Source organism: Parus major, chromosome 3 (genome assembly GCF_001522545.3).
Source record: "Parus major isolate Abel chromosome 3, Parus_major1.1, whole genome shotgun sequence".
Lineage (NCBI taxonomy): Eukaryota > Metazoa > Chordata > Aves > Passeriformes > Paridae > Parus > Parus major.
Genome location: NC_031770.1, coordinates 30,583,252 through 30,610,180, shown reverse-complemented (window position 1 = coordinate 30,610,180; position 26,929 = coordinate 30,583,252). Strand labels below are relative to the sequence as shown.

The following is a 26,929-nucleotide window of genomic DNA, read 5'->3' as shown; positions in this document are numbered from 1 at the left end:
AACACCCTGAAACACATGGAATGCCTGATACCCAGCCAGAGGAGTGGCCTCGCCTGTTGCATCCTGCCTCACAGAGTTCCCCGAGACAGGGCCAGGCACCTGTCCGGAAGACACCACAACAGTGCCCAAAAATTGAGCCTGATCACGCAGCTGCACAGTCATCTGACAGGGGAACAAAGTCCACAGGCCAGCCGAAGAGGCTCCAGCAGCCTGGGACCCTTTGTCTGTAGAGCCCACCAGCTTCGCCCCCGCAGCAGCACCACCTGAGCCCGTAGTAACCAGTACAGGACCCCGTGCCACCGCAGTTGTAGGCAGCAGCACGGCTGACTTCTTCCCAGCCACAGGCTCAGGAGATGCCCGGGAACTCCAGCGCGGCGGGGAATCGGGGTGCAGGTAGAGGCAGGGCCCGTGGAGCTGCAGCACCATCCTGCTCTGCTGCCAGGGGACATCCCAGGCTCCCAGGAGGGGAAACCCACACCATGGGGCCGGCAGAACCCGGCCTTGCGTCCACACCACTTGCAGCACCCGTCCCCATGCCCCACGAATCTGGCGCGGGGGGGGGCAGCGCTTGGAATCGCCCCTAACAGCGTTTCTTCAGGGGTAAAAGGTCCAAAAAGCGGTGCCAGCTGCTCCTCCACTGGAACAGCGTGTGCATGTGCGACCACCAGCGTGGAGCCTGGGCCTGTCCTGTCCCCCAGCGTGGGGCAGGGCACAGCCCAGCCGCAGCAGGGACATGGGACTGTCCCTGAGGCATCCCCCAGGGGCAGCGCTGCCCCTCATTCAGGCAGCCCCTCATCAGTCTGTGCCGGGAGGGCACACAATGGAGGTGACCCCACCCCAGGCTTACACTGCTGGGGTGCCAGCCGAGGCGGGGTTACACCCACCGGTTCTGCAGTGCCCCTGTTCAACCTGCTGGGGGTCCTGGTGATCCCGGGGGAGCTGACCTTGGGACCCGAGACACAGCTTCCCCCCGGCTTCGCATCACCAGGGAAGAGGGAGTGCCCCTGCTCCCACAGCCGGAGTTAGAGTCAGAGCCAGACTTCTCATCCAGGGCAGAGAAAGCAGCTACTGATCGGGCACAAGTGGACATGCAGCTGTTCAGAGCGCAATCACACCCCCACCAGATCTGCAGCAACCGAGCCACGTGGGGATCATAAGCTACCACCATAACCTGAATCAGGCAGTTGCCTAATGCATCCCAAGCCAGCTTCGAAAAAACTGCCTCAACCACAGGGAAAAACTCTTCAGCTCTTCCATAAGTATACAATTGCCGAAAGTCAGCATCCGAAACATTAATCCGTGCCTGATCAAAAACAGCACGCCACACACCCACAACCAGGGCCTCTGCAGGAGAGAACCCAAAACCAGCCATAGCTACAGGCTAGAGAATGCCTCGCAATGTCACCTTCAACACACGTCAGGGGTCACCAGATGTTGCTGCTGGAGATGAATAGGTCACACAAACACAGCTTGAGGTGTGGTGAAAGGAAGAGAGAGCTTTATTTCTTCTCCCAGAATTTATAGGTTTCTGACCATGGCTGGGGATTGGATGGTCAGGATAACACTTTCCCAACCACACTGGCCATGATAGATGTCCATCACAAGACATGTATCAGAAAGAATGTACACATATCTATGTTTACAGTTACTGTCCTGGGTAAGTCTTTAGAGAACTATGTCAGTAAGCTCAGAAGCTGAGTTTTCAGGGTGACACCCTCTGACTGGTTTCTGTCCTCTCTTCTCAGCACTGAGAGCTGTAGAGAAGGTGGCCACCACTGTGGTAGACATCCACAATTTAGAACAGAGAACATGCCCAGGAGACATCTCCTCTCCTAGTCAAATAGCAGAGGATCTCACTGGGCCTGGAGGAGTTAAAATCCTTTCCAGAGAGATTTTACCCTGTCAAGTGTAGCAGTGAATATTTTCATTATTCATATCAATGGCTTTTTCTCTTCTGAATGCTGCTAAGCCTCCGTCCTTGGTAAAACTGCATGGCAGTGAACTTTATAGGTTAAGTATTCATTGTCTAAAAATAGTTTTTCCTTTTATCAGTTCAAAATTCATCACCTTTCATTCTAATTGCATGTCCTCTCTTCTGGTATTATTGGGCAGTCTATATGAGGGAAGAATTTACTTCTGCCTGTCCAGGGGTTATTTTCTACCTATTTTTCCATTCCCTTGCATTTATCTTCTTTCTATATTACACCACCCCAATCTCCCTATCTCTCCCCGTCAGAAGGATCTACTAATAGTTTTTGCTATGCTCTCTGTTTCCTACATCTGCAAAATGTGTCATTTTGCAGAGCTGTCATAGACAAAGCCAGAAGACGAGACTCACCCTTGTGCGTCCCATGCTTCAATCCCAGAGTCAAACAGGGCTGCACTTGAGTGATACAGTGGCAGAGCAGACACAGGCCATTATCTCAGAATCACAGAATCTTCTGAGTTGGAAATAATCCCAAATTCCATGAGGATCATCAAGTCGAACTCTTAAGTGAATAGCCCACATGGGGATTGAACTAACAACCTTAGTGTTTTTTAGTACCAGGCTCCACCAACAGAACTAGTCTGGGTCTATCAGGTTTTTGTTCTTTGTATCTCATTGTTTATGCACCCAGATGCTGTGTTGACCTTGACATCACACAGACTGTCATGAATAAAATCTCTCAAGAAATCCACCCTGGTTAAAAGACTGTGTTTAGTTATGTACAGTTAATGTTCTTATCCCATTTGTAAACCTTGTACCCCTTGTTTACTCCGATGCTTATTGTTATAAATGAGGCTCAAGACTTTTTGGTGTAATTAACGCCTGGCCTGTTTATTAATATTGAGCTACAGCCGAAGGGAGACACAAGCTAGTCCTGTGTGCTCCATGCTACAGACTGGGACAGTAACAACATATCAAACAAAACTCACGAACAGAAAAGCCCAACAGAAATAGCCCCACAGGAAAAGAAAGAAAAAGCCCCGCTAACATGTAACACCCTGTTTTATACCCTCCCTTAGGCTTGGATTGGTCCGTTTTGGATCCGTCTCAGGATTGGCTGCTTTCTTTGGCTCTGATTGGTCCATAGCCACATTCATCCTGGTCCAATCATTTTCCCAGGGCGTCGAATGATTGGTGGATGTTTCTTCCAATCCTTACTCACTCTGCTGATGACATCATGTTCCTGAATGTTCCATTCCATGTCCCCATAAGCCCTTTTATATCTCTTACCAATCCCCCATTTTATCCTCCCAACCCCCAATCCAATACCAACCCCGAACATTCTAAAATACACTCAACAATTATCTTAACAATCTTACAACATAATTAAACATATCAATTAACTCTCTAACAATAACAACTTTAATTAACCTCCCAAGTTCAATGAAAAGATCCCTTATAACACTTATTAGTAATGTTAATTACTTACCAGTTTCTGAAGTGTTTTAAAGGTTCTTATGAGACATTCTTGTACCCTTTCCCTTACTTCCCTGCTAGTATGTAACAAAGCTGCTCCCATGGGGGCTAAATCAAACCAACAAAAGCAACCCATTAGAAAGGTATGCCACAGGAGGCAACTCCCATGGACGCTGTGCCACACTAGAACAAAGGAACTCCCAGGAAGCTGTGCAACCAAGTAATATGCAAACTAAGGAATGCAAGACACCAAAACAATGAGCTAACAGAGGAATAAAAGGACAAGGAAACATATTCTAGCAAGCTGTGATGAAAGATCATCTCCCTGCATCACCTAAGCCTGCTTAGAAACCATCTTCCTGCATCAGCATGACCTAAAGAGGACTGGAAAGGACTGACCTCCCCCCTAGACAACAAGTAAGAACAACAGCCCTCCTGCTTACTCTCAGGAGGATGGAAGTCCCAGCTCTACAGTGTGTGCTGCAAAGCTGAATTGTGCCTCCTCCTTGGAGCTGCCAGTGTGGGAATGGCCATGGTGCAAGCTACCCCTCAGGGCACCCACCCTGAGAGCTGAATCCTAATAAAGGCATCAAACAGGAGTCTTGTCTCCTGGCCAATTTCTTTCACAGAACAGAAGGCATTTGCCTTCTTGAAACCCTTTGAGGGTGCCACATCTGGCAAAGAAAGGTGATTCCTGTCAGCATTCCTTGCTGTGCTCTGCTTTTGTCTGTCATTAAGAGTCCTGGATCATCCCAGCTGTGGTCCCCCTAACACAAGGCACAGAGGCAGCTCCAAAATGAGTTTGCTTCAAAGCCATGTTGCTGTAAATACTTTTTTGTTGTTTTTGTTGTTGAGTTTCCTTTTATGTGGGCTTTTAAAATGCTTAGTAAATGCAAGCATTTTAAAATGCACTTCCAGCTTCTATTTCTGTAATTGTGTGGTTTGAAAATCTCTAGAGGGATGCTCAGGAAATTGTATGCCACCAGGAAGTGAGGAATTGAGACTGCCCCTTTTCCTGTCCTTTGAGTGATATAAGATTTATGGAAGAAAGGTAGACTCATTACACAGGCTCAACTGGCTTTCCATGGTTTCCTCCAGGACAGGTGAACACAAGCATTTTTGTGTGATCTTGTAGCCGTGGCAGAGGTGCTCTCAGAGAGCTACACAAAGGGAGGAGGAGAATCCTAAGGACTCTTTGGGCTATGATCATTTGTTAATTCCATTGTCTATACAGCTGCTGCTACCTGTGAAATCACCCACCAGATTGACCACTGATTGCATTTTAGCAGTTCTTTGAACCTATTTTTGATCTTCAATAGCTGCTTACATCTTGCTTTTGACTGCTTTGCTTTCAAATTGTGCCAGTCAGCTTGAGGAGTGTAGATGGAGGTTTCTTGACAGTTCAAATAAACCACCTCACTTTTCCTTTATCTGCCGTTTTTCTGACATGCACAAAGCATTCTAGAAGTTGTGTGAGGCATGAATACTTTTGCTGAAGCAGTGTTAGTTTGTTCTTGTTATATCACCACTGTCATCTAGATGTTTTATTCTTTGAGCTTTAATTATCTTTTCAGCTAATTTGCCTAGTTCAGAGTAAGGCTCATTGGTCTGTAACTCCCAGGATCATCACTAATGCCAATTTTAAAGATAGGTATACTTTTACTGCCCATTAATCCTTCTTCAACAGAGAAGCTTATTTTAATGAAATATTGTAAGCATTAGAAGGCCTGGATAAAGCATTGAGGCTCTGTGCCTTCCTGATCTCTGGATACATTAGGTTGTTCTGGCACCTATTCTGAGTCTCTCAGTCTTTTGCAATCCTTTTTCCATTTTGCTCAAAAAGAGTCATCCTGGAGAAGCCTCAGCCTCTTACTTCCCTGTCCTCCAAATGTCTGCTGGGAGGGATGCTGAAGAGAGATCATCTTCTTTCCCTGCAGTGTCTTTCCTTGCTTTAGCAATCTCTCAGTCTTTTGCAGCTGACTTCTGGTAATGCTTCCTGCTCCTGGTAGTGCCTTGAACAGAGATTTCCCAGCCATTTTGATCCATGGACTGGCAGTTGTAGTTCCTCAGTGGTGGTGCAGTACCCAGCAGATGTAAGGCCTCAGGTGGCCAAAGTGCACTCTTTACTCCTCTTTACATCCTCAAAGAGGGCACAAAGGCTGTGGGGGGAAACAGCCTTGTTGCAAATCTCATTTATTCAAGGCTGAGTTTCTGCTGTCACTTCAGTGGTTCTCAGCAACCTTTTGGGACTAGTATTTCCTAATGTCAGCTCCCCCACAGCAGCTGAATTGCTGTGGGCTGGTGCCAAGGCAGGACCTGCATTTCAGACAATGGAAGCAAAGAGAGGATAATTTGCTTTCATCAGTTTCTAAGTCTTCAGGCTGCCGTTTCCTTCAGTAGTTGAGTTCTTATGAGTTGAGAGGTGAATAGCACTGCAGAAGAAAAGGTCTTCATGATTTGAAGACAGAAGTGCCTGACTCATGTGAAGGGCTGAAGGGCTTACTGGGGTTCTAGGCAAGGGCAAAGGCTGTGCTGTGAAGGCTTGTGGGGTAAGACAGAAGTCTTTCCTTCTGGGGGCTTGGCGTGGTCCATAGTACCTTCAAGCCCAGGTGCAGGAAGCTAAAGAAGCTTTGCATGGGCCATATCAGGGTTTAGCAGAGGCTGTTGTTGTCTGGCTTCCCTCAGCACCACAAATGCATGATACACATGCTGAGGTCTTATGAATAACCTCACAGGTGAATAAAACCTGGAACACATCTCTTAGTAAGGCTGGATCTTTTATGAGGCACAAGGGGAGGCAGGTGCACTGCTTTTTCTTTCACCTCCTCCCATGCTGAACTGTTCTTTTCAACTAGGATTGATTTATTTACGTAAGAATGACATTTAAGGGCAAGCTGTTCACATTTGGTACATAGCAATTTATAACCCATATCTGCACCTTGTTTAATCTTGCTGCTCTAAAGCAAGTCTCTTTATCATCAGCTGGAAGGCTCAGTAAATGAAATGATACATCTTTGCTCATTAAAAACACAACTCCCTTTCTCTGTGATGAGTATGCAGCATAAAATATTTTAGCATCCCATTTGCTTTTCATTTTCTCATGCTCACAATCTGTCAAATGGGTCTTTTGCCTTTTAATATACTGATTTTGTGTGTGTATGCATCTGCCTTTCAACAGCCTTCTCCATTTCTGTAAAGTGTTATGTCAGAAATTGCAGATCCGATGGTTTATAAACAGTGACTCAGGTGACCTCTGGCTGAATTTTCTCCTAGTCTTTCCTGGTAGTGTCACACCTAGGGACTTCAGTATATGTGTCTGAGACCTGAGTGTGTGTGTCTGAGGATGACATCTAAGCATGAACTCAGTCCTGCTAGCCCAAGATAAGCTGCAGTGACTAATAGCACATCTAGATCGCATCACGATCATCAGCAGTGTCAAACCTCTGTGTTCAGTGCTGTCTGGAGATGGGGCAAATATGGTTTAATGGTATCATCTGCTGTGTTCCACAGGAGGCGACCTGCTGATCCAGCTTGGATTATCTAATGATTAGAAGAGGGATGGAGAAGACACTTAATTGTTCAGTGCCAAGCAGGAGCTCAACAATCCCATTTCAGCCAGAATAAATGGAATAAAGGCAGCAAGCACAGTCTGGAGGAAAATGCCACACAGTTTACCACACATCTCTGCAGGCTGCATGGGCAAAGGTAAGATTGAGTTGCTGAAATATGGATGAATGCTTGAGCTGTTTGAGACAACTTGGGGCAGCCAGAGTGTTCTCAGTGGACCCAAAGTCCCCTGAGGAGCAGGTGAGGGAGGCTGGAAGTTGACAGTCATTATGCTAGAGTAATGAATGGCTCAACTATGTGGGAAACATGTTAACTTAAATTCTTATGCTTGGGTTCAGACTGAATTTGAGATGGGAAAATAAGTGATGATAGGCATTGATATAATGACAGAAGGCATTCATAGAATCTCAGAGTATCAACTCAGACAATGGTATCTAAACATCTTCACCCTGCTGCATTGCGTCAAATTGGTTTGGATGTGGAGATCTTAAAAACAAGATTCACTTAATAAATTATAAAAAGAATTTAATATAAATAAAAAGACAATTAGGAGACAAAAGAAATAAAGCAAAAGGCTAAAATGGCCGGGTGCCCTGGCGAGTTGCCAGGAACACCCCTGGTATCCCGGGAACACTCTTTTTATCCCCCCTGCTGCTGTGAGGGGTTAATGCATATTCAAAGCATGTCCCCTCCCTGGTTCTGCCTTCTTAGATCAATTTTTATTTTCTGCTGGTCAGCATATATTTTGCTGGTCATCATTATTCTAGCTGGTCAGCATTATTTTTGGTTTCCTTTCTTCTGCAAATGGTCACTTGCCAATAAGAGCTTGGGCCTGTCATCCTTCCTCTGAGGGCATCTGGTCTTCATATCTTTTGCTGATAACAGTTTGGGCTCTATTGTTCTCCTGATAACAGCTTGGGCCCCACTGTCCTTGCCCTCTGGGGTTTCCTTGCCTTGTACCTAGGAAATTCTTTTAAGCTTAAGACTTGTTAGCAAGAAAAAAGTACATACATAGCTAAAAAGTACTTAACATATAAGATTCATCTGCAAAAGCCAATATCACAATACAAATTTATAACAGAAACAAAAAGATTTTTTAAAAAAGGACATTAGGGATCTTTTAAACTTATAAAAGAGAGCCCTTATTAATGCCAATAAAACCACACATTTTTGCAGGCAATGAACAAGCATCAGAATCTGCTTATTTTCTCAACAGGATTGCTAGTTCAGAGGGGGGGAAAAAGCCATAAAATAAAGTCATGTTCTGATATCCTCAGCAAAGTGTCAGATACTTCTTTTATACCCATCCACCTAATCCCTGCAGAGTCAGTGTCCTGAGGACATATTCTGATGACACAGTTTCTGGAGAGATGGATTATTGCACAGATACTTTATGGACTTGCTTTCTGTGTGTGCATAGAAAATAATCTGGCAGCAACATGTAAGAAACCTGCCTGGGTAGCTAGGGGACAAATGAGGACAGTGTATTTAATTTTAACTGTTGATGCTACATGCATAGTCATTTATTCTTTGGCCAAGCTACTAGCATGTTTTTCTCTTAATTTGATCTACTACTCCTAACCTACTTTATTTTTAACACAACCTTTCAACCACAGTTACCCATCTGCCAGTTGCACAACCATTCTTAATGCAGGGAATAAAAGAAAACATCCCCTTCTGTGCTAGAGTTCCAAAAACCCTAGACCAAATCCATGGGTGATGCCTGTAGGGAAAGCAGCCGTGGTGCTACCTGGAAGAGGCTCTGAGCATCTTCCACCCTCTGGGCATAAGGCACTGGGGGCTGCTGCTGTTTCATTCCCACTCTGGCCCTTCTCAATTTTCTTTTCAGCTTGAAGCAGCTGTATTACACCATCAGGGTGTTCTCCGTATTTAGATGACCAGCTGAGAGAGAGCATCAGGTACCAGGCAGTCAGTGATCACATCAGGGTGGAAGCAGACTTCAAATGCTATATGTGGTCAGTTTGGGTAATTTGCATTTCCAAACTCTGAAAGACTTGCATGCAAGTGACAATCTTGGATGCATGCAATCTTGGAAAGCATGGAGCTTTGATACATCCTTCAAAGTGTAAATAACACCTGATTAGAGATTAGCAAAGGTAGTATCTCCAGTTAATAAGGGTGTTAAGTGTTCTCTGGGCATGTCCTTGGCCACATCTGATCTCAGCAATATTTAAATCTTTTGAGACACTTGTGAAGGATGGACAAATTAGCAGAGGTAAATGGGAAAGGTTATACAACAAAACATGAGATTTACCTTTGGCAGATCATGACAGAGAAGTCTTTCTTTGAGAAGGCAGCTGTTTTTCTAGACAAAAGAGACGTGGAAGATCTATTTATGCTTCAAATACAATTTTGATATGATGCCACTGAGAAACCAGTGGAACTGAAGTATTTGGAAGTCAGTAGAGCTGACAATTAAGGTAAAAAACTAGCTTAAGAGGAGATGACAGCAGAGTGTATTTCACAAGAGTGTAGTGATCAGGTCTAGAGATGTTTCTTGGGGATGAATCTAAGGACTGTTCTAATGTTTTCATGAACAGAAACAGTGGTGTTCTCTGTAGAATTTAATACTTATGGAAAGATAGGAGAATCAGCAGGGCAGAGGAGGATCAGAATATCATGCAGAAGAATTTAGGTTACTTTCAAGTCTAGATAAGTTTACAGTCTGCTACTACGAATTGCAGTGTCAGAAAGTCTGAGAAACTGCATACAAAAAGCTCAGCTATTGGCTGGGGGTCTATGTCTTTGAAAGAGTTGTGAAGACAGAGATCCTGGGAGTGCTACTGCATCATATTGGCTGGCAAAAATGAAGACTGGTTTCTCATATGTACCTGAAAGGAAGATGAAAAGAATGCACAGCCAGGCTCTTTTTGGTGATACTCTGTGGCAGGACAAGAGGCAGCGGGTGCAAGCTGGAGCACAGGAGGTTCCTGAACATTTTTGCTGTGAGGGTGACCAAAAAGTGGCACAGATTTCCAGAGATCTGGTGGAGTCTCTATTCTTGCAGATGTTTAGAAGCTGCCTGGACACAGCCCATGGCCACTCTTCTAAACAACCTTTCCATGAGTCTGTGTGAGCCTGGAGAAAGGCAAATGGCAGTCCTCTCAAACAAGGCATTTCCAGCAGAGTGACAATTACTACTGCTCTCAGAAGGGCTGCTTACAAATAAGAATGGGCTAAAAAAAGGCTTTGTGGGCATCAGAAAGCAGTGAGGTTCTGGAATGATTTTTCAGGTGGTGTAATGGGGAGAAAAAGCTCCAGTGGAATCCAAGAAGGATTTTGTCAACATGTAAGAAGATTATGGTCATTTGCTTGCTAGAGGGAACAGGGGATTTGGCTCAGATACTTCAAGTACAAGCCTGTATTTCTAAACTGCCAGGAAGGGCAAATTCACCTTTTAGGTTATTTTGCCAAACATGAAGCTTCAGAGAGAGTCCCTTGGTATCAGCAGGCCAGTGTCATATATTCTTTCACTTTCTAGATTGTAATTTTTAAGCCCTTCCTGAAAGTTCACCTCTTCTTGTTGGCTTCCTAAATTGGGAAAAAGTACAGGCATCACAGACTTAAAATACAATATTCTGTGCTCTTCTAGGTTGTTGTAAGCCTAGGTTTTGGGAAGTTAAATATGTCACTATAATTGGCCTGGTTGGACTCCCTGAAGCTCCCTGCTCTCCACAAGAGATTTGTGCAGTATTTGCTGTCATTGGAGGGTCATCTTTTATAATGATATTCCAAATATATTTTACAGTGCACTCTGGGAAAATGACTTCATTCAGCAGTTTCAAATTTCCGGGACATCTGCTAAGACATGTAGCACTTTAAGGGCATGAACAGTGAACTCAAGGCCCTCATTCTGCACATTCAATCAGGAAATGTTTGCTTTACCACTTTGAATTTTCCTGCTCAGTCATGGTAACTCACACCCTTCATGGTGTAAAGCTACCATGCACACACCTCTGCATCCACCTCTGCTCTCCTGGAGTTTTCTCTAACCTGCTGGGGGCTAGGATGGCAGGAAGAGAGGTGAAGGCATGTAGGTCTGTGCCATTTAGAGGTGACAGAAGCTGGGGGAGAGAAGGGTCAGGGACATCTCTGTGGGCTGACTCCCACCTATGGTCTCTGATGTGCCTCTCTCTGTTTGCTGTGCCTCTGTGTATGCCTGACATGAACCTTGGTGTTTGCCTTGCAGTACAGGGCCTCCTGATCGCCAGCCAGCCTGCTACAATACTCAGAGCATTAGGGAGGCAAGGTTTCCTGGAGAAAAGCTGATTCCAGACAGGTCTGCATATACCCACCCCTTGCCTCTGCCATGAACTCTAGGCCAGCCCACTGTGTATTGCTAGAAATTTCTAAACACAGGAAGAAGAGAGATGAAATTCAGGTGTCTTCATCCAAGCAAGCATGTGATGAGTATGTCCTAATGCCCAGCCCTGCATTCAGGTACTGGTCAGTGATAACATCTTATTTTGGGCTCATGGAGGAGCTGTGGCATTGACTTAAGTGCAAGCCATAGGGAACAATATAACACTGGTGGACCTGTCAGTGGAGAAGGATAATTTTTTTTTTTCTGTTGGAATGTATATATATATTTTACTGACAGTTTCAGCTGTAAAAGAGCAGAAAGATGTTTGTGCTACAAGACCATAATCTGTGACATGCTGGGGCTCTGTGCCTCTTTGCTTCCTACATCGTATATAACAGCAATGTCACAGTGCATCTCTACAGCTGAACAGAAACACCATCACAAAGTCTGCTGCGGCCCAGAGTAATGATGCCATTGCATTCATAACTATGACTCAGAGATATTCTCCTTTCTGTGAATATGCTGCATGCATTCAGGCTTTCCCAGCTGTGGTACATGTTCTGGTTAGCTGGTGAGGCAGGCTTAGAGAGGCTGAGAAGGTGGCTTTTGGTTTAGCTTTCCAGTGCTGCTGGAACACACAGAAACTGAAAAATGAGAAGGGATATGGCTTGCATCGCTCCTGACACTAATGGTATTTTTTTTACTGTGGTCAAAGTCACATCTAGCCAGGCTCATATTAGTGAGAGATGCTGCAAGATAGAACCCTCTTTGTAGCCAAGGCTCAGAGCTTTTCCCAGCCTTGCCTTGCTCTGGGATCCCTGTCAAAGCTGTGATTGAAGCAGAGGGGACTGAGAGCTACTATTCTTTCGTGTGCACCACAAGAATGTAGAGGGAGCAACCCAAAAACCTGGCAGTATTTGCTTTCTAGAAAAAGCTGGAGCTTTTGAGGTCTTGTGTTCCTGGGCTAATTTTTATTCCCTGAGCAAGGTCTGACAGCTACATTTGTTGTGCTAGACCCCCAGTCAGAAAAACAGGATAATGAGTCCACTAGCAATTACTTTTTTACCTCTTGTTTCCCCTCCATTTCCAATTTGTAGAGCTCACTCCTGCCTGTGTTGCTCACTGACTTGTTCAAAGTGCTACCCTAATGCAAGCAAGTGATGGTCACTCAGCACAGCCCTCCTGCAATTTGTAGATTCCTCTTCAGTGGGCTATAACTTGAACTGGCCCAAGAGGCCTGCAGAGGCAGCATGGCACCCAGCATGGAGGTGAGGGCACTCTGTTGGAGTGCTCCTCAGAAGACAGGTGCACAAAAGGGCCATGTACTCAGCATTTCTCTGCAAGCTGTCTGAATCCTTGGCTCCTATGCAGGAGCACACAAAAGCTTTCCAGGTGAGAAAGACTGTGGAAACAGCCTGTGATGCTGCTGCATCTCCAAGCTTAGCTCAGAAGGAGCTTAACTGAAGAACAGAAGTTCACCCATGTACCCTGAGGCTCACTGGTGCCCAATAGAGCAACACAGGAGCAGTGCCTGAGCTTCTCATTTGCATGTTTCAATGGATGGTTTCAATTTCTCAAAATCATGTTTCAGTGGATGGAGTCTGGAATTTGTCTGTGCCTCACTGAGCTGTAGCCCAAAGCCACTCCTGGCTTGTCCCCTATCTGCACTCTAAACTCCAGCTTGGGCTGAGAGACTGCCTTGGCAGAGGCAACAGGCTGCTATTATATGCTGGATAAATGGAGCCCATATTGAGACAAGGGATGTCCCAAGCTTGGTACCTCCCACAGGTAGGTGTTTTAAGCCTGAACTACCAACAGCAACATGAGCAAAAACACATGGACCACAGAGCCTTAACGGGCTCATGACCCTCACAAATCTCTTAATTGCTTTTCTCACAGCATGTATATCACAGTCAGCTCACTGTGACTCCAGGACTGGTCCGGCCAGGCAAGCGTGGCAAAATAGAGGGACGGGAATGATGGAGTTGCCTGAAATACTTTAATAGTGGTAAAATAACAAACCACAGGAACTGCATGTTCTGGGGTAAAGCTCCAAAGACCCAGGAGTGTGGTGAACTTAACAATTCATAGGGGTACCTGAGGGCAGGGTTCCAATTACAAATGTGGACCAGGGACCAACTGAGAGCCACAACCAGAAACATAGCCTATTATGGAATGATCCCAGTAGCATCCTAGTTTCCATCCTTTCAGTATCAATTCTCCCATGTTGTCAGGTTGTTGGGGGTTAGGTGTCCTTTTTTTGTTGTTCTGGTTTGCCCATGGAATTTTTACTGATTAGTTGCGGGGACAACCTAATTGTGGGTACTTAGTGGGTGCTTGACAAAAGACAAAGAGTGGCTGGGCCCAGGGGGGAAAGGGGGCAGGAAAAAGGAGGGTGGGGACAGTTTGGCGGGCTTTTCTTTAGCTTCAGAGAAAGACATTTTTGGGCTCGGAGCTGTTGCGGTGGAGAGAAGGGAATTTCGCCATCACCCAGATGGAACTGATGCTTCTTCTCCTTCTTCTCTCTTTGTTGGTGGCCTCGCACCCCCTGCCCTGCTGGGACGTGTGGCAGTGCCAGCCACCGCCGCAGAGCTGCTGATACACCTCATCCACCATCCCAGGATCTCTGCTCATCCCTGCTGTTCCAGCCGACTGTTCCTCAGAGCCCTGCAGGAGCACCGGGACTGACTGCCTGAGGGGTTTGTGAAAACAAAGCCTCTCCTCCATCCCGTCTCAGCCGAGAAGGCTGTCATGGGGTCCCTGGTTCTGTTTTCTTGCTAATGCTGTAGTTATTGTTGTTTGTTTGCCTGGTTATACTAGTAAAGAACTGTTATTCCTATCCCCAGATCTCTGCCTGAAAGCCCCTTGATTTCAAAATTATAATAGTTCGGAGGGAGAGGGTCTACATTCTTTCATCCTAAGGGGGCCTCCTGCTCTCCCTAGCAGACACCTGTCTTCTAGAACCGAGGCACAGGTTTATGCCTTCTGTACAAGCCACCTGAGCTAAGTCACTATCCATCCCAGCCGGTTCAGTTCCCATATATGTAAAGGTGTCTTTTCTGCAGGTTCTTCCTGGGTGTCGTGGTTTTGAACCAGTAACTAAAAAATTACTTATTTCTTGCTGTGAGATATGGATTAGAACAAGAGCAAAACAGGCTCAAAAGTTAAAAGGAATAAAGACAGTTTATGAACAAACTACAAGAACAAGAACACCAGAACAAACTTCCAGAAAACCCTTTTATCTCCCACCACTTGACCATTTCTTTGTACACATGACAACATAGAGACAAAAAACTTTAGAACTTTGGTGGTCAAAAACAGTCTCCAATTCTTGCTACAGTCTTTTCATCAGTCTTGGTAGAGAAACAGAAGTCTCCTTCTGTTAACCTATGGAGTTTCTCACAAGAAAACTATTTCTGTTATAGTTTTCCATTGCTCTGATGTCAGCTGCCCAGAAATCTGTCATCAGATCTTCTCCTCCCATTTCACATCACTTTGAGGTGTGTATGGGCCATGAGTCTAGGGATGTCATTTTAAGTCATTCAAAGGCAAAAGTCTTCTTCATCTGTCTCTGTGAGCTTTCCTGGAAAACAGTTTTCTCTTTGCCCCCAAGGCTTCAAAATCTTCACTCTATCCAGTTCCAGCAACTCACAGTATCACAAGTACTCTCTCTTTTTCTCAAAAGTCCACACTTTGAACACTCTATTCCTCCCAATACTCTGTCATGAATTAAAGGAGTCTTTTTAAAAACTACTATTGTCCATCTCCGTAGCTTTAACAGAAAGATATTTCAGCTGTAAGGCATCTCCTTATTCTCTCTCTCCTATTTAAAACTTAACTCTTTTCCTCACTGTTTTTGGTGGTTTTATGATGTCTTCTTCATGTTGATTGTCTCTCTCTTTCTCTATCTTTCTGAGAAAAGGAGTAATCTGTACGTTTATGCAGGTAGTGAAAGAATTAAAAGCTTTAGAAAAGCTGCAAAAGTTGTAGTGTTAGGTTTCAGTCCAGCAGCAGAAACTGAAAACCAAACCAGGCTGCCAGCTCTGCTTTCCTTCCCCCCCCCCCCCCCCTTTTCGTCCTCTGCGGCCTTGTTCGGCTGAGGCGGGGGGCAGGGGCGGGGGGGGATGGAGGAGGCCATGACAGAGCCTTGTTACCTTCTCAAAAGCCGGAAACAAAAGAGGACAAGAGAGCTCTGACTGTATTTCTTAAGGGGGTGTTCACAGGTTGAATACACTTTTTAATGGTCAAAACTGCTGTCAATTTTAGAAATGACTGATAATTGGTCAGGAGAAAAAACTCCCATCAGCCACCAGCAGTTTCAACTTCCTTAGCTCTCAAAACCACCTTAAAGGTAAAGCCACCCCATGACACCGGGGTTCCTCCTGCTGAGCTTCTTGGTGTTCCTGTGGAGACTGCAAGTATGGCTTGATATTTTTTGCGGGAACCCACCAAGGTCCTTTGCCTGTAGAGACACAAGCATATCCCCTCCTCCAGGTAATTAATGGAATAGGCCCTAAAATTTGGTTAGTTTCTAGATCTTTGATTAGAACTGGTAGTCTCTCCTTTAACTGTGCTTGTGTAGTGTTTGGAAAATTACTGATAATTGGGAGATTAGGCTCCATAAATGAATTGTTCACAAACTGAATACATATATGGATTTGGCAAGCCTTTCTACGGTGGATAGGGTCTCTATTCTGCCTTTCTGTTGTCCTAGAATTCTTTTGAGAGACCTGTGGGCTCTTTCTACAATTGATTGTCCTGTGGAGGAGTGGGGGGATGCTTGTAGTATATTTTATTCCCCACATATTAAAGAATTGTTGTAATTTGTGTGAGATGTAAGCTGATCCATTATCTGTTTTTATTTCCATATTATGATATGTGATATCAAGCATTATAGTAAGCATTAGGATGAATGTTATATGCTTTTGCTACGTCTTTCCTTTCTCTCTTGCTAGCAAGTTTTAGGCATAGAATTTCGAACGTTAGACCTATGTCTCACCTGTACAAAGCAAGATAACCACAGCGGGCAAGATGAAGGGGGCCAGGCTGTTATCAGCAGCAGGGCGATGGGGGCCAGGCTGTTATCAGCAGAAGGATGACGGGCCAGGCTGTCATCAGCGGCAGAACAAGGGGTCCCAGATTGTTATCAGCACTGACTGCTTGCAGAGAAAGGAACCCCAGTCCAAATAAAATGATGATCAGAAGAAATCAAACTTTTATAAAGCATGCTCTAAAAATGCAGAACCAGGGAGTGGCCATGCAAAATACTTCTTGGAATAGTTTGAATATGCATTAAACCCTCACAGCAGGATGGGATAAAAGGAGTGTTCCAAAGGTAACAGGTGTGTTCCTGGCAACGCGCTAGGGCACCCGGCTGTTTTAACCCTTTGCTTTATTATCTTTGTCTCCTAATTGTCTTTTTGTTTATATTAAACCTTTTATAATTTATTAAGCAAGTGAAGCTCGTTTTTCACATGCCTAGTGTTGTGAATGCCTGGAGAATGTGTTTGATGGCATCTCTAGCTGCTTCACCCACATGTGCAGAGGCAAAGATTGTCGCTGAAAAAGTGTCAGTTGATATATGTAAATATTTAAATTTACCAAAAAGATGCATAATCGGTTACATCACTTTGCCAGATTTGTAAACTGTGAAGCCCTCTGGGATTTACTCCTGCCTTGATGAACCACAGTGAGTGCCTCTGGCAATCAGGGCATGTAGTAACAATTGCCTTGGCTTGATCTTTAGTGATTTTAAGCATGCAATGCAATGCAGAAGCATTCTGGTGAAAGAATGAGTGGCTGACTTTTGCCTGCTCAAAAATGTTTGGCAGTGTTATGTGCATTGTCATGGCAAGTGTGTCAGGCTGCTCATTACCTTCTGTCAGAGGTCCAGGCAGTGATGTGTGGGAACAGATGTGCAAGACAAAATAAGGGCGCTGTCTCTGAGCAAGAATAAAAGTTAAATTTTTAAGCAACATATATAACTGATTATTAGTAACTGTCTTTAGAAATGAATTTTCAGCTCTCTTGACGATAGCTATAACATAAGCAGAATCAGTAACCAAATTAGAAGGGCATGTAAACTTAGAAAAAGCTCTAACAATTGCAGCTAATTCCACCATTTGGGGTGAATTGTCTACTGTTTAGATGTCCAATTCCGACTCAAGTGTTACAGGGTTTTGCCAGGTTATAACTGATTTATGGCATTGTCCTGATCCATCTGTGAAGACAGTGAGTGCATTCAGCGGCACATCACTTCTTAATGGTTTTGGGATTATGTTAAGGGCAGAATGCAGTAACTTATGCTTAAGGTAATGTATTGAATTTGCCCAGTAAAATTTTCAAGTGCAATTTGCAGACATTCTGATTGATGCAATAGCCAATCCAAATGTGCAGTAGTTGTGGGCAGATATACAGTAGAGAAATCTTTCCTGCTGAGTGAAAAGAAGTGTGATCTGGCTGTGATAATAAGCTGAGCCACCATCTCTGGTTTTGTTGTTATGGTTTTCCCTGGCTGATGGAGCAGGAAAAACATTCTAGAATTAACAAAGGATCTGATGTCCCAGGGTCCCATTGAAAAATGAAGGCATTGGACTTGAGGTCCCTTCCCCAAAACAGCTAGAAGGAATGGTAAATTTGGATTCATTCTGTGTGCTTGATGAGTTTGAATGGCTTGGAATACTTTTCCTAAGGGAACACTTGCTTTGCCTGTCAGCTGCCTAGGGGAATTTAACTCAGAATCCCCCTTTAACAAAACAAACAATGGAGCCAAATCTTCATTAGTGATCCCCAATAGAGGGCTAACCCAGTTAACAGTTCCTAACAGTTTTTGTAAATCATGGAGTGTCTCTGGATTCTCATTTAGTTGCAATGGCTGGTGCTGTATCACAAATGGTCTGGTATTGGTGATACGGACTTTGGGTCCCACGAACTTGATCAGCTGCACACTCCTCAGGCTGTTGCTGTTACCTCCAATTCCCAATAGTGTTGCTGGAGCAGGTGTAAGAGTCCATCCGGGAAGCCACTTGGACTGTGAGATGACCGTCATGTCTGCATCTGTGTCAATGAGTCCTGAGAGAGCAGTCCTTTTGGTTGTAACTTCTAGTGTGCAGGTTAGTTGAGGCTTATTGCCTTAGTCCACATTACCAAGGACTCTGATGTGTTGTTAGAGTCCTGTTTGGGGAGCAAAATTACCTGAGCAGCTACCAGTCCCTGAGGGATAAAACAAGGTGGGTCAGGACACATAGCCAATAGAGTGATTTCCTGTTGGGATGTTACCAGTAACACAGAGAGTAACACAAAAATTCCCTCAGTTCTTGATCAGTATTTCCCCAAAATTACCAGTTCATGGGGCTGATCTTTGGGCCCAAGTTGGCCTGTAGATATGGTATGTGCAAAACAGTCAGTGTTACTGGCTTGGCACTTGCCAGCTCCAACCTGGCACCTGGGGCCAAGGCTGCTGGAAGCCCTGAGACAAGGTGTTGAAGCTCTGAGTTATTGAGAGCTCCGCCAGCTATTCGCCACTCTTCACAGAGTAATTGTGAACACCATTTATTTCTATCTTTAGCACACCTTTTATAGGGTTCTACAGGGTCTGCGGGCAGAGCAAGCTACTATTGGCTAACACACACAGATTTACATTTTTTCTTCTACACACAAGGATATTGTTTTGCTTTACTCTCTCTTCTGCATGAAGGTTTCAAGGACTTTAGCCTTTAATATCATGACTTATTTCAAAGGCTGGTTTGTGCATACATGCCTTTACTAATATATAAAATATATCAACAATTCCCCCTTTCTCTTTTTGCACAAACCAGGCTTTGGATGTGACTCATTCTACACTTTTATGAAGACAAGATAACATACAACTTAGACTTGTCATCCCGATTAACATTATAAGTAAAGTCCGTCCCCCTTCTAGCACAAGAGACCTCAACCATCCAGTGACGCCCCAGCTGGCGAACCAACTTCCAGTGGGGTCACTATCTTCTTTCAGGGCATGTAACCCATCCTGTAGGTGATGTAGTTGCTTATGGATGGAAGCTGAATGATCAGTAAGATTCAAGCAGCACATGTCTTCAAATTCCTCACAACCATGTCCTTGTGCTAAGAGCAAAAAGTCAATTGCAGCTCAATTTTATAATACTGCATGACGTACACTACTCACGTCGGCTGAAAGTTCACTTAACATTGTGGATGTTAAGTTCAATTCTTTCTTAGTCTAACAAGCGAGCCTTTTTAGAGTTGCTAAGCCTTAATTCATTCAGGCTTCGCTTTGACTGTTCGATGTTCTTCATTTTGCTAGCTACATTCCGCAACTGATGTAAGCTTAGGTGGAACAAAATAAGTTCCCCAAGATAAAAGGGTCCTCTATGTAGACTAGCAGGAATCCCATTCCATGCTCTATCTCCACAGATTAGGAATATGGAACTAAGTAATCGCTTTGGTAATTGTCATGTGAGATTGCACCACGAATAAAGGCTTTACTTTCAGTGGTAATAACAAGATCAGCTATAGGGTTGTCTGCAGCTCAGTGCCGCATTACTTTGTTAGAATGACTTTTTGTCGGGGGTTCAAACATTATCCATCCACCCGAGGTACTGGTGGAAGTTAACAAATCTAATTCTTCTGATGGCTCTATGGTAACATTGAGAACTTTGGTAATATTTGCTTGCCAGCAGGCTTCAAGTTGTCTTAATATGAAGCCAACAGTGCGATTGCACTCTTGCAACATTGCCAATTGATTCAGTCGAGTCTCATTACTAATTAAACCTTTAAATGCTAGAGGATCCCATTCAGGGACTCCTATGAGACAGGTGCAAAAAAGATCTCCAGGTGTGGCTAGGCTCAAACACACTGACCTTTGGCCAGTTCAATGTGCCAGTGACCCATATGTTCTGCCACTTTTGGATGTTAGTTAGCAGACAGTTGGTCAGGAGTATACACAACACAATTACCATAAGCAGTTTGTTCCATGTAAATGACATCATATTTGCAAACTCACAGCTAAAACTTTAATGTTAAATGAACTTACAAAGACGCTTACACTACCTCTTGAAGGGGGAATACTTATACTTTATACTAACATAACAATTACTACACAGGCTAAACTATCTTAAACTATTATCTAACTACTTTTAACACACATGCTCTGGTATATATGCAGTCTAAGCATGAAAGCAATTTGCTGAAAGGGTAAACACACAACTACAATTTGCTTTATATACAGTTAGATGGAGTCTCTACACTTTTCTTAGATCTTCTACAGAATTTCTCTCACAAACAGACTATGATTTAACACGATTCAGTCCTGGAATGTTCACTGCTCCCATGATGTCAGCTGGCAGCTGATCGGTAACTGAGGGCTTTAATGTTCAAGTTGTTCTTCAGATCCTTCTAAATCTTAAAGGATAACTGAAAAATTGGTAGAGACACAACATCATAATAATAACATAAAATTTCTGTCAGTAAACTCTCTGTGTAGTGTTCAGACACAACTGTGTCCTGACAGGTCCACTTCTGATCCATGTCTGGAGTACCAAGGCTGTGTGATGACATCTCTGTTCACTGGATCTCATGTGTTCAGAGGCACACAGTCTGGTCAGATGAACAGGTGACCTTTTTGAACCTGCCAACAAAACATAGACACTTCTCCCTTTGAAGTTAACGAATTACACTAATTAAATGCTTTTAGGGCATCAATTTCCCCTGTTTTCTTAAAAAAAAAATAAAAATGAGATGTACTTCTGTTATACACATCAACATTAACACAAAACCATATACACAATGAATAAGAACCTATAGCAGTTAAAAATCAATTAAATCATAAACATTATTAATAACATATGTAATATAAAACTACTATTAATTACTAAAACACTGCACCAGCATCCCATAGTTAGCAAACAAACAGAAACAAAAAAAAAATCAGTGAAGGATTGGATAACCACCTCCGGAAATGATTCTCCAAGCCCACTTCAAAATTGATCCAGCTGTCGTATTAAGTCGTATTAATAGGGTCAAATTGCTAAGTCAAAAAATGACTCAAATACCCTTTTGGTACAGAAAACATCTGGATCTGTTGGCAAACATTCTGTCTGGGTAAAGTCAAGGCTTGGCCAGGGCCTAGGCTTTAAACTGGAAAGATGCCTCTTAACTCATTTCTAAAACAAGGTTCTCAATAATAGCAGCTATGAGATGTTTACAGTACAGCAAACTGTTGAAGTGCATTTGTACAAGGAAAATGATCAGGAGCCTTAGGTACCAGACCAATTAAACCATGCAGCAGTTGGTTTAATCTGAAGCCTCTCCTATGGCAGCTGATCCTCAGCAATGATACATCTTCTTAAAATTCTGGAAACACTGAAGAATAAGAAACCTATAAAAACCAAAAACTGCAGAGATTGCCACAACCAATAGAACTCCTGATGAAGTTAAGGGTGTTACAGACTGCATTCACTTCTGTCCACAAGCAGGTGTTCATCAGTGTTCTATCACAGCTGTTTCAGTTGTGGCTATCTTCACTTCTCTAGAATAATAACTATACTTTGCAGTTTAGACAAATGTCTCCAATAAAACATAAAACAATTTAAATTAAACAATATTTAAACCTAACAATAATTATTTATGACAAAAGAAAATAACAAAACTTAACCTTAAAAGAATATCTAAGTTATAAAACTTAACTTAAAAACATTCAAGCCTAAACATAATAAAACTTGACTATTCTTAATTCTATTAACACTTAATCTATATTAAATAAAAACATACCTTAATCTTATTCTGTTACTACAAAAAGCAACTAAAAGTTTGATATATACCTTTTAAACACAATATAACAGTAACATGGATTCACTGTAGAGATTATAAAAATGTAACAAATACGTCACAATTCTATGTCATCTAGCTTTGAAAATAACCCACAATAACTGCAAATGTTACAAAAAATACTTATTCATAACAGGAATTTGCCTAGTATATACTTAAATTGGTTAGGATTTTAAAGTGCAGTTTTTCTAGAGAAAAACCACAACAACACAGGATTTGGCAAGTTGCCATTCAGCTTTTGTAGCACTTTTCAGAAACATCAAGTCCAATTTTTAAACTAAAATCCAAAATCCAAATTGGTATATATGCAGTTACATGTGTTTTATAGAACAAAAGGACTCACACTGAAATTACCTTATTAAAATTGTGGAAAAAACAAGCAAATAGGTAATACATGCTCTAACTTAACTTTGTCTTGTACATTAAAGTTCTCATAACTAATTATTTTTTAAACCACAAATCTCTTCTGTAGATAACATTAATTGGAAGGTTTTCTTAGAAGCTTTAAACCACACCATATTTTAACCTTAGGTTCTAAAACCAATTATTGCAAGGCAACTTCTGTTAATATTCACCTCAAACACTTTTTTTTTATTTTATTTTAACTTTCAAAGAACCACAATTTCTCTAGTAAAATCCTAAAAACTGCAACTGCATAAACTCATAATTACTTAAATCACAAAATTAAGTCTAAAAGGGTATATAAAAACATTTTGAAAACGCAATAAATCATGACTTTGTAACAAACGGGGTATTATCCTGGTGCTTTTTCTTAGAGAGGGAGCGGGGGGGCCTTGACTGCCTGCCCTGCTGCTGCTCTCTGCTGCTGTTATCTTTCTTCACATCCCCCACATATTCTCGCAAAGAGGAAAAACGAAGAGAAAGAAAAAAACTTCACAAAGTTAACTTTAACAAATGCAGTTTTTTCTCTCAATCTCTCTTGTTGTTCGCCGATAGAAGAAAAAAGGGCACGATTTTTGCAAAAGCAGGCGATGTTACACGAAAAGTCTCTCACGGCCAGGTGCTAAGAGCGGCGATCATTGCAGCTTATCAGCGTGGCCTTGGAACTTTTCTTGCTCTTGCTTCTCCCCCCAGGGTGCCTTTGTTCTCTGTGCCCACCTCAGTGCTCCCCCATGTCCCACTGGTTTGGGTGGAAACCAGTCTAAATTTGGCTTCTTTTCTTCCAGGGTAGTAAAGATGGAACTGAAATAAAATTGTAGTGTTAAAAGTGACTCCAAAAATGAAGCAAATAGTTCCGAATGTATCACATCCTGCCATAACTGAACAGATTCTGTTTGTTGTTTCAGCGTTCGCTGTGGAACTTCCTTCTCATTATTTTCTTCTCCCTAACTCTCCCTCCCTCTCTACAAGAACAGCATAGATAGGAGTGCTTGCCCAGCAGTGGGAGGTAAAGGCATCTGCCGCTGTGACGCAGGTAGAATTACGGGGCTCACAGCCTCAGCATATCTCACTTTTCTGTTTTTTAAGGTATTAATTACAATCTGCCAAGTTCAACCGAGAGACACAGTGTCCTTGCTCTTTTCTGTGATTGCCATTTCCCATATCAGAGCCCTTAAATCCGCCCGTTCCTTCACTGCAAAGTGCAGTGGTGGCACTACTAAATGCCCGTGATAATTAGCCCATATAATGAGCATATATATCCAGGTCATTTTCCCAGGCTGCTTCGCCTCGTTTAACAAGGATGCTAAGAAGCAGTTTTTTCGCCACTGCAAAATCCACATCCATGCTAATGATGAACGACGGGGGGGAAGGTTGCGAGCCTTCTACAACGCCCCTGCCCCTTGGACTCCCCCAGCGACCTGGCCCCATTGATTCACGGGCCGCCTATCTGGTACCGATCCAAGGCAGCATCTATCTGCACTCAGATCCACTCCACCAACCTCGGTCTAAGGCTCCCTCCCACCGTGCGTGGACCCACCGAAGCCCCCCTGCCTGCAGGGTGTTCCTGTTCAGGCACCAAATATTGAGAGCTCCGCCAGCTATTCACTACTCTTCACAGAAGTAATTGTGAACACCATTTATTTCTATCTTTAGCATACCTTTTATAGGGTTTTACAGGGTCCACGGGCAGAGCAAGCTACTATTGGCTAACACACACAGGTTTACATTTTTTCTCCTACACACAAGGATATTGTTTTACTTTACTCTCTGTTCTGCAGGAAGGTTTCAAGGACTTTAGCCTTTAATATCATGACTTATTTCAAAGGCTGGTTTGTGCATACAGGCCTTTACTAATATATAAAATATATCAACACTGAGTTAACCTGGCTTCCGGTGATTGTGGGCATATGTGGCTGGGGTATTTGTGTCATAGTGCGGGGCTGTCCTGCACTGTGCTGGAAGTTTCCTGAGGCCGGCTTGCCATAACCCTCCCTGTACGGGTGACACTGTGTGAGAGCAACCCCTGCAACCCCTGGAAATGGCAGGAACCTTGGGCCTCACTTGTTGTTGGGGACACTCTCTTCTGAAATGTCCGTGTTTTCCACATTCAAAACATTGTCCAGAACCTTGCTGTTGTAGTCCTTGGGGGACAGTTTGTGTGGCAGCACTAGGACCTTGCTGTTGTAGTGGCCCCTGAGGTATAATCTGCAATGCTGCCAAAGCCTCTGCCACTCCCTGTCCTGCTGTCTGAGCCTGTAGGACAGCCGAGTGTTCAGGGGTCCCAAGGCAGTTAAGAGCCTCAGTCATTTGCATTAAGGTTGGCTCAGGGTCAGTGGGAAGGGCACGTAATTTCTTGCAGTCAGGATTTGCATTTGACATGCCCAGTTTTATCACAAATTCATCTTTAGCTTACTCTTCTATGATTCGTGTTTCCATGGCCTGCTTAAGGTGATCAATAAACTTCATGTATGGTTCACCAGGCGCTTGTCTTATCTCCTCAAAATCCTGTGCCAGGTGCATTACCATCAGGCACTTGAATGAATGCTTTCCTTGCAGCATATTTAATGTCATCAAGCACCATATCCCACTCCAGAGTAGTCCAAAGGGCAAGAAGTGAGGGAACAGAAAGGATGTGAGTTGCAAGCTGCACAGGCTTTTGCATGCAAAGTGACAGTTTTTGCTCTTGTGATCTATCCCCAGGGTTTGAAGAGTTAAAAGCAGTCTGGGGCTAGGAAGTGGAGTTGGAATTTCACTGCTTTTTTCTTTGGCTTAAAGGGTCTCAAGAATCGCATGAAAGGCTGGCAGCAAGCGAGGTGTTAGAGGGTCTCTCCGAGTTCTTAAATCATACAGCCTGATTCCCACTGAGTCCCAAAATTCTGCAGAAAAGATATCATAGTCTGAGCAGTCTCCCATGGTGCCATGCAGAGCGGCACTGGCTGGAGCTGTGACAGTCAGGGCTGCAGCAGCCAGGAACTTGTGCAAGACCCATTTTAGCATGGTTTTCAGTTCTTGTTTTCCAACCTCCTTTCCATGGTCTGCTAAAAGTAACTTGTACTGTCCATGTACGTCCCTCTCTAATGAGGAGAGTCTTAATCCCATCCTGCAAAGCAGCAAGACTTGTGTGAAAAATGAGGTTCACCCTCTCGGTAAAATTTAAAAGTTTAATAAAGGACAATAGGAGATAAAGATAATAAAATTTAGCAGCTGGGTGCTTGGCTTTCTGCCAAGAGCACACCTGCTATTTCAGAGACATCCTTTACATACCTTTTCTATTGCATCAGACTATTGCATATTCATAAACAATTATGCATATTTAAACTTTTCCCCAAACTAGTTTACATGTTGTAAGAACTGTTTAGCATGGGTCCTCCTTGAGTCCGCCTTTTTAGAGCGTGTGCATTGGCTGTGGTTTAGTCCATTTTTAATATCACCTCCAACTTGGGTTTTGGTCCATACTTTCTACAGACGGTAAGTGCTGATAGTTGGCATATCAGTAGCAGAGATCTTCATCATACCTTCACTGGATGTTATCCCAACCAAACAGGCAGTTCAATTACCACAAGCATAGCTATATCAGCTATTTCACTACTATGTCTAAGTTTAGTTGATAGCAGGAATAAAAACTATATCTTTATAGCAAAGTTATTTTAACATTATACATATAGCATCCATTTTAACATTTGTGAAAAGACAATATTATAATATGTATTTATAACACTTGGATGGGGTAGGATATGCCCCCGCATTGGGGTAGGAGCAATGGGAAAAACTCTCCCCCTCTCCGCTTACCTGTGTTCCTAGCAGGTATCCTCCGAGACAGCTGGTTGTTCTCCAATGGCTGTCTGTTGCTGAAGTGTCAGGCCTGACAAAATAATCCACAGTGGAGAGAAGAGATCCTGCTGGTTTGGCCAGGACCCAGCCGAACTGATCCCTAGATGTCTCCAGTACGGGAGTCCCTGTTCAGGTGCCACTTGTCACAGTTGGCTCGCTGTGACTCCAGGTCCGGTCCAGCTGGGTGGGCATGGCAAAATGGAAGGACAGGAATGATGGAGTTGCCTGAAATGCTTTAATGGTGGTAAAATAACAAACCACAGGAACTGCATGTTCTGGGGTAAAGCTCCAAAGACCCAGGGGTGTGATGAACTTAACAATTCATAGGGGTACCTGAGGGTAGGGGTCCAGTTGTGAACGCGGACTGTTGTAATCCTCCTCCTCGATGGGACCCCTCTGTCCCACCCTCCGTGGTGAGAGCCTGCTCGTCTCAGGGCACAGACGGCGGAGGGGGTCCTGGAGTGGATACAACACGGACTCAAAGTATCTAGACACAGGAGGCTCAAACTTGCTGGAGTAATCCCGGGTTTATTGTCTGTCGTCCATCCGGGGAAAGAGAGAGCGAAATGCTCTGG

The 26,929-nt window shown here is 43.6% G+C and overlaps 1 long non-coding RNA gene across 1 annotated transcript; it reads right to left on the bottom strand.

Annotated features, from left to right (window-relative positions):
- Positions 1-23,042: 23,042 nt before the first annotated feature.
- On the bottom strand, positions 23,043-26,923 carry LOC117244013. The gene is made up of 3 exons (XR_004496300.1): positions 26,688-26,923; positions 26,313-26,534; positions 23,043-23,324 (listed from the first exon to the last, which is right to left on the bottom strand). It is a non-coding gene; the product is annotated as an uncharacterized LOC117244013 (long non-coding RNA).
- Positions 26,924-26,929: the final 6 nt, after the last annotated feature.